At 38.5% G+C, this 7670-nt stretch overlaps 1 long non-coding RNA gene across 1 annotated transcript; it reads left to right on the forward strand.

The window, feature by feature from the left end:
• Positions 1-7102, forward strand: LOC308521347. Its single transcript, XR_013996165.1, has 4 exons — positions 1-1364; positions 2156-2232; positions 2696-2824; positions 6560-7102. It is a non-coding gene; the product is annotated as an uncharacterized lncRNA (long non-coding RNA).
• The last annotated feature ends 568 nt before the right edge of the window (positions 7103-7670 follow it).

Here is a 7670-nt window from a genome sequence, read left to right on the forward strand (position 1 = left end):
AGTAGCAGAATGAGGAGAAAATTTTTAGGAGTTCAGAGACTTACCTCTGGGAGAAATATGCTTATCATATCCCAGAAAAGTGATATCTCTTCCTTATTTAAATAAATAAATAAATAAATCTGATGAATTCATCAGTTACTTTTCAGCCAAGTAAATAGAATGATGGCACCAAAATATCACCAGAAAAAGTTAAAGATCATAACAATAAAGACAGAAGAAAATCAACAGTTAGCACTGACTGAATCTGTGACTATTTGGAACACCCAGAATATGCTGGGTAAATGTCCCTGGAATGACTTAGACAAGCACAGATGATAAAGAGAAATGAGATCTTTGAGTAGAGTTAGGTATTACTCAAGTTTATATCTTCATAATCTAGGAAAACAATAAGCACTAGATAAATGCTTGTTGAATAAATAGATGGATACTTTATTAGGCTTAAAAAATAAGTTTAAATAAAGAAATAAAATTTTGAACACTATTATTAATCAAAAGAACAATTCAAGGGTTTGGTAATAGAGAAGAAAGTATTTTAAATAAAAAAGGGAAACATTTTAAAACGTGAATGAACATTTTTCAGAATGATGAGATCTTGTAAGAAAGAATATCCAATGTGTAGGAGAGAAAGAACATGGCAATCAGTTTCTGTATTTTTTCAGACTACTTGAAAAGTTCATTCAAAGTTATCACATCTCACTTCTTTTTTCTCAATCACCTTAAAAGAATAATTTCAAAAGGACTCAGTTATCTTTTGAAATACTACAAGTCTATAACTCTATAACATTACTGTTTGCTTAATTAAAGTACATTTCCATTTTCATAAAACCATTAATTCAGATTCTTTAATAAAGAAGCCTGGTAATTTTTTTTTTAAATAATGATGCCCATCAATTTAAAATGGAAGATAAAACAGGTGTCATTGTATTTTCCAATAGCTGTTTTCTCCCTAAAATAAGTTTTTGGAATTGGTTTAGATCTTGGGAAATGTATCCTTAAAGGAGAATTGATTTGGTTACAACAGCATAGACTCAATTCTTATTCCTAAATATGTCAACTGTTTGACTTCAATCTTGAAATTTATTTTTGGCTCTCACTTTATTCTCTTCCCTAGTTTTATCAAGTCATATGTGGATATATTGTAAAAGCCAGGGTTCAAGATCTTTAGAAATGAATAACACAAATTCAATTGTGTATGTCACAGGACATTCCCCACCAGATGAAAAAGACAAGAGATTCCAGTATTCCCTGCGATCTCACAGAATCACAGATGTGTCTAAGAAGATCATAGAAAGACAGAGACGTCAACAGAAGAAACAACATGAGCTAGGCCAGCTCCTCTTGTTGGAACAGAACAGAAATGATGGGCATGTACAATTGCATTGTAATATTTTGTTCATGTGGCAAAAATACATGAGGTTCTAGGCCATTATTCTCTTCTAATTGGTAACATTGCAGAGTTAGCTAATGTGCTTGCATGTGGAATTTAAGAAAGCCATGTTATAATGGCAGTGTGCAGAATGGGGTGGTGGCTGAGGGTCGGGTCAGGAGACTTGGAGCTAGGCCTAGGTCTGTGACTAATTAGCTGAGGGGATCTTGAGTAGGTAGAGTAATGTCTATGGACGTTTCTTTCCCAGAAATCGGTACACTTTACATCATCTTAGGGTGCATTCTATCCTTGTGACTCTATAACTCTATGGGTATGTTTTTATTTAGGATTCTTTATCTCAGTTACTAGTTCTTATACTCCATGCTCACATGGCATTTATTAAATTGCTATCTGCACCTGTCACTCTGTCAGTATTAGAAATGGTCACATGTACAGTATTCACAGACCATAGATACATGTGAATGTAAAATATCAAATTTTATCACTTACTAGTATATATGTGAAAAATTAGACCTTACGGATGCCTAAATAGGTACTAGGCTAACAATTATTAGCTTTGGAATATTTGTTGTCTTATAAACCATATTTGATGATCTCTATAATCCTATGGAGTACATATTATTATCCCATTGCTTAAATGAAGGAACTGAGACTGGAAAATATTAAACGAATATGACTAGATTGATCAATGGATAACTATGGCATCAGTTGGCCCCTATTCTGCTCACTTAACATTAATTTACTTTCACTCTACCATGTTGTTTTCAGCGGCACGAACATATTGTACTGATTCCAATTTGGATTGAGACTGAAAGAGAACAAAGTCATGGAAGTTGTATTTACAGGTAATATGAAACCAGAAATTTTGTCCGTGGCCAATGATCAGTGAAGGAAGGCAATGAGATTACATTGATTATCAAAGGGGTTTCAAAGAACACACCCAACATTTTCTGAAATAACATACAAGCACTCCTGGGGAAACGTGGGCTTAATTCCAGCAGTGTATAGGAATTTCTTGTTTTCCTGCTAAGATCCCTAGGAAGGTGGTGAAAACTAGAATATCTAAAGGAGGGGTCCTCAAACTTTTTAAACAGGGGGCCAGTTCACTGTCCCTCAGACCGTTGGAGGGCTGGACTATAGTTTAAAAAAATACTATGAACAAATTCCTATGCACACTGCACATATCTTATTTTGAAGTAAAAAAACAAAACGGGAACAAATACAATATTTGTATTTGCATGTGGCCCACGGGCCGTAGTTTGAGGACCCCTGATCTAAAGCATATGATGTTGATGACACATTTATTAGGACATCTTGGACTTCATCACAGCAGTGAGGCCAAATGCAGAGGAAGCAGAGGCTCAAACACATGAGGGAGATGCCGACTGCTCAACAATAGAAAAACAACTGGAGCTCAGGGAAAAGCACATCTGGGAGGTAAGAAATTCTATTTGCCACACCAAGCATCCTCCCTCCCATTAGAGACATAAACCAGCCCAGCAGACTTAACCCATTTCATAGAGTTGTATTTGCTTTCTCCCATCAATGGCTATAAAGAAAAGTACATTACCAATCTCTCTTTAGAACATTTTTGAAGGACTGGGAAATTAAAGGGGAAAAAGTATCTCTGAAATCTCGTCTTTGATCCTGGAGGATGGTTTGACGTTATCCTGGAATATCTTGTAAAATAATCCCTAAAAAGGACACCCAAAATGAAGGTGGCCTGATTGTAGCAGACATGTCCATTGGTATCAGCTCAGCACAACTGCACTCTTTTTCCCCCTCAATATTTGAGATAGAATTGTGACCAGAAGACTTATTGTCCCCAAGGAGAGGCAGAAAGACAACAAACTAAGTTAAGATGATGCAAGGAAAGCCTTAAAGGGCTTCATTTATACTCCATTGGTCCTGGGAAAGAAAATGTTACTTTAAAAGCTTTGCATAGATTAGAGCCTCTTACCCAGTGGTTCTCAACCTTGGCTGCACATTAGAATCACCTGGGAATCTTTTTTAAATCCCGATTTCTGGGCCTCATCCTCCGGAAATTCTGTTTCTTTGTTACTAATGTTGTGGCCTCACCCCATAACAAAGAAACAGAATTTCTGGAGGATGAGGCCCAGAAATCAGGATTTTAAAAAGATTCCCAGGTGATTTTAATGTGGAGCCAAGGTTGAGAACCACTGCGTCTTACCCCCTGGCAAGCTGTGGATGGAGATAATCACCTCCAGCTGACCTATAATTACCTAGTTTGAACTGAATCCACTGCAATTATGTACCACCAAATGGATTTCACTGAAATTCAGATTTTCTAAAAATAAACAGCTAATGACCCAGAGCCTCTAGATGAGTCATCATAAAGACGAAACTTAGCTGGGTTCCCATGTCTGCTTGACAGAGCAGTGGCTGTCTTATTTTCACAAATATGACATTTCATCTCCCTTTAAAATGTTTAAAAAATCAGCAATTCTGCTCAAAGCCTCATGTGTCTGGGAGACTGAAAGATGGCCTTCTGAGCAAAATCTGGCCCTCTAGCCATAGGCGAGTGGCCTGATTACAGCAAGCACTGCAGAGAGCAGATGTGGTCGCTCAGCCTCACGAGCTGAGAAGGAAAAGCACCATTGTACTCATGCACAAAATTCTATTACCCATGAGACGGATGGCAGCACTCACTCACCCACCACTGTGTTCAAAGACTCAGAGATGCCGGAGGGAAGGTCACACTATTGAAAACACAGCCCTTGCCCTAATGGAGCTCCTGTGGCAAGTAAAGGGACATGGGAGAGTGAAGGCAAGTATGGCTGTGAAAGAGAACTGCATGGACTCTCTCCTCTACTAGTTACTTATCTGCTGGGCCAGTTAGGACAATTGGTAAAAAGGGAATAATATTAGAATAATATATTCTCAAATGAGATGCTCTTCTGTATGGAAAAAGCACTATGCACATATTTGTTTCCAGCTGTCAGAAAAGATGATAAATGTTTCCTGAGGGCTTGAAGTCTCATGTGTTTGAATTCCTTTTGAGCTCCTTTCTCCCCAGTTCCCATTGCTGGCTCTTTCTCAGCTTACACAGAATAGAAGCATCCATTAGGGTGCTCAATAGGGTATAGTTATAAACAAAACGTTCCCTCTAGAGCTAGGTGATAGAAACCTTGAAGCAAGCAACATTACAGTCAGTAACAGGAGTGTTCTTCAAAAACATACACTGTTGTTCTTTTGTTACATGTCCCCCATGTTAACTTCCAAAAGTAAAGGGAAATGAACAGATTCGACAAACAGGTGCTTGCACTGGAGACAAGAGGAGGATCTCGGTTTGGTATGCTGCCATTCCATTACTTGAACACAGCGCTCCCTACCTGCCCTCACTGACCACATTTTTCATTCCAAGGATGCCATCCTCCAAGGAGAAGTTCTGGTTTGCTGTTCAACCCAGGTTGAGATTAGCCAGCTGTACTCCTAAATGTCGCAGTAATGATTTCACATCTACAAAGCTGGAGGTGGGGGTTGGGAAATCTCTAAGATTAGGAGACAATGGACTAGAATAATGAGAAGAGCAAAGTGAATCTTTTCATTGTCATTTTCCATATGTGAAAGGAGGCAGATATCATTTCAGAAATGTATTGAAATAGGCTTCCAAAGGAAGGGGCCACCTCTACTTAACTTAGGCTGCCAGTGATAAGAAGATAAGTTCTGAATCATGGACAATTCTCTTCCATTTTATACATTTTTATGTATAAGATTCTATACAACCAGGTTTTTACAAATTAACATTTTGATTTTTAAAAAAATTTTTTAAAAATATATTTTATTGATTTTTTACAGAGAGGAAGGGAGAGGGATAGAGAGTTAGAAACATCGATGAGAGAGAAACATCGATCAGCTGCTTCCTGCACACCTCCTACTGGGGATGTGCCCACAACCAAGGTACATGCCCTTGACCGGAATCGAACCTGGGACCTTTCAGTCCACAGGCCGACGCTCTATCCACTGAGCCAAACCGGTTTGGCTTACAAATTAACATTTTTAATCTGGTATTTAAAAGGTAGTGGAAACCTAATTTAGTGGAAAAAATAGAGCTAGAAAATCAAATTGTGTTTTCAGTTCTGCCAATTACTCTATGACTAACAAATTATTATTATTATTATCATCATCATCATTGCTATTATTATTATTGAGCCAACAAATAAACTCATGAATGACTTTGGGTAAGACTTTTTATCTTTTTGAGCCTCAGTTGCCACATCTATAGAAGGATACAGTGATATTTGCTCCTTTAAAAAACAACCCAACAACAACAAAAATCTCTGAGTGGTTATGAAGATAAATAGGAGGATATGTGAGAACACAATAATTCAATGTTTTAACTAAGTCTTTCAATCTTTGTAGTATTGGAAACTGTGCTGCCTATCACAGGTAAAGGAAGTACTTTGTCCATCCTAGCTTGATTTTTCAAATCTGACATGCTTCTAATATGGTTTGTGTGTGTGTATGTGTGTGTGTGTGTGGGGGGGGGGGACTGCTGTTAAAAAAATGCTAAACCCTTCTCTGAGAGCTCTGAATAATAAACCAAAGGCTGTAAAAGCATAAGAAAAGTCCATTTTATAAATCAGAGGAAACATGGTATCACAAATGTATGAGTAATAATATAATCCAAAGATGTTTTATTTTCAGTGGCACTTCCTGCTAGAGCAAAGGCATCCTACATATCACTCTAATAGAGTAAGTGAATTATTGCCCCAAATGGAAATTCACATTGACATTTCCAGGAGACTACAAAATACACATGACAAAAGAACATGTAAGAAAGATCTGGGGTCTGAGGCGCTATGTCAACACAATTTATTCTAGGACTTATACCATCACCATCATCTTGACAATAACCAGAATATAGAGCTATGTACCAGCCCTCTGTAGTTCCCATGTTCCCTGCTCCATTTGAAAATACCCAGCAAGCTCATTGCTGCGACATAGCAGGTGTTCAATTAAAACTCAATGATACGGAATCTAATGTTTTACACCTTCCTTACTAACACTCTTCTTATAAAGAATGTCCATTCCAAATGACCATATTTCATTGTTCCTATGAAGACATTTTACACACTGGTAATCTTTGGAGAATTTAGTATGTACAGGGGGCCTGATATTGATAGATTTTAATATACCATTGTGTTACAGTAAGAAGAGCTGCAAGCTGGATCACTTACTCACTCCTATGCTTAACCCTCTCGTGGAAGACCGCTCCCATGGATCTAAGGACCAGGAAACAGTCATCCTTTCTCAGAGCCCAGAGGTCACAGTCCCTAGCCATCTGTAACCTACACCACCCTTCTTTTAACATTGTTTCTATAAAAAATGACTTGGAAATTTACATGTAGCTGTGAATAAACAGCCAGTTTGCTTAAAGGATTCTAGAAGCTAACTAACCTCAAAGGAAACATCTCAGCCTGCAGGTATTTCTGCTCCAGGAGACTTGCTCACCTTGACTGACTGAAAACCAGACCACTGACTCAGGCTCCCACATGATAGCTGACTAGCACATGGCACCCAGTGGCCCTCAAAGGAGAGCCCACAACCCCTTCCAGTTTGGTGTTCTCCCTCCCTCTTCCCCGCTCATAAAAACCCCTGCCAGCACTGAGATGCTAAGATGGTCTCTGTGATGAGTCTCCCATCTTCTCAAGCTGCCTGCAGCTCTTGAATAAACTGAAGTTTCCTTCCATCAGCTCTGATCTCTTGATCGATTATGGGCTTTGGAGCAGCAGGCAACCGAACCTGAGTTCAATATCACACCTAGTGTTTAGGGGTGACCTGCTGTGATGACAACTCCTAGACAGAGGAGGCAAGTACCTTTGGGCAACATGTGAAGGTACGAGTTTTCATTTCACGGTCCTTTCCCAACAGATACCCAGGTCTTTTATTTAGTAGAAAACGTTGGGTTTTAAAAATATATACCTTGATTTTATTTTAGGTGTTTGTTTTCTTTTGTTTAGCTGTATTTTAATTAAGTGCCTTCTCATGTTGATGATTAAGGAGATGTTCACCCTGAGCATTATACTATTGCCTTCTTTTTTAAAAAAAATATTTTTATTGATTTCAGAGAGGAAGGAAGAGGGAGAGAGAGATAGAAACATCAATGATGAAAAAGAATCATTGATTGGTTGCTTCATGCATGGCCCACATTGGGGATCAAGCCTGCAACCAGGTCATGTGCCCTGACTGGGAATCAAACAGTGACCTCCTGATTCATGGGTTGACGCTCAACCACTGAGCCAAGCTGGCAGGGCCCATT

The sequence above is a fragment of the Myotis nattereri genome, assembly GCF_964212035.1.
Source record: "Myotis nattereri genome assembly, chromosome: 6".
Classification (NCBI taxonomy): Eukaryota; Metazoa; Chordata; class Mammalia; order Chiroptera; family Vespertilionidae; genus Myotis; species Myotis nattereri.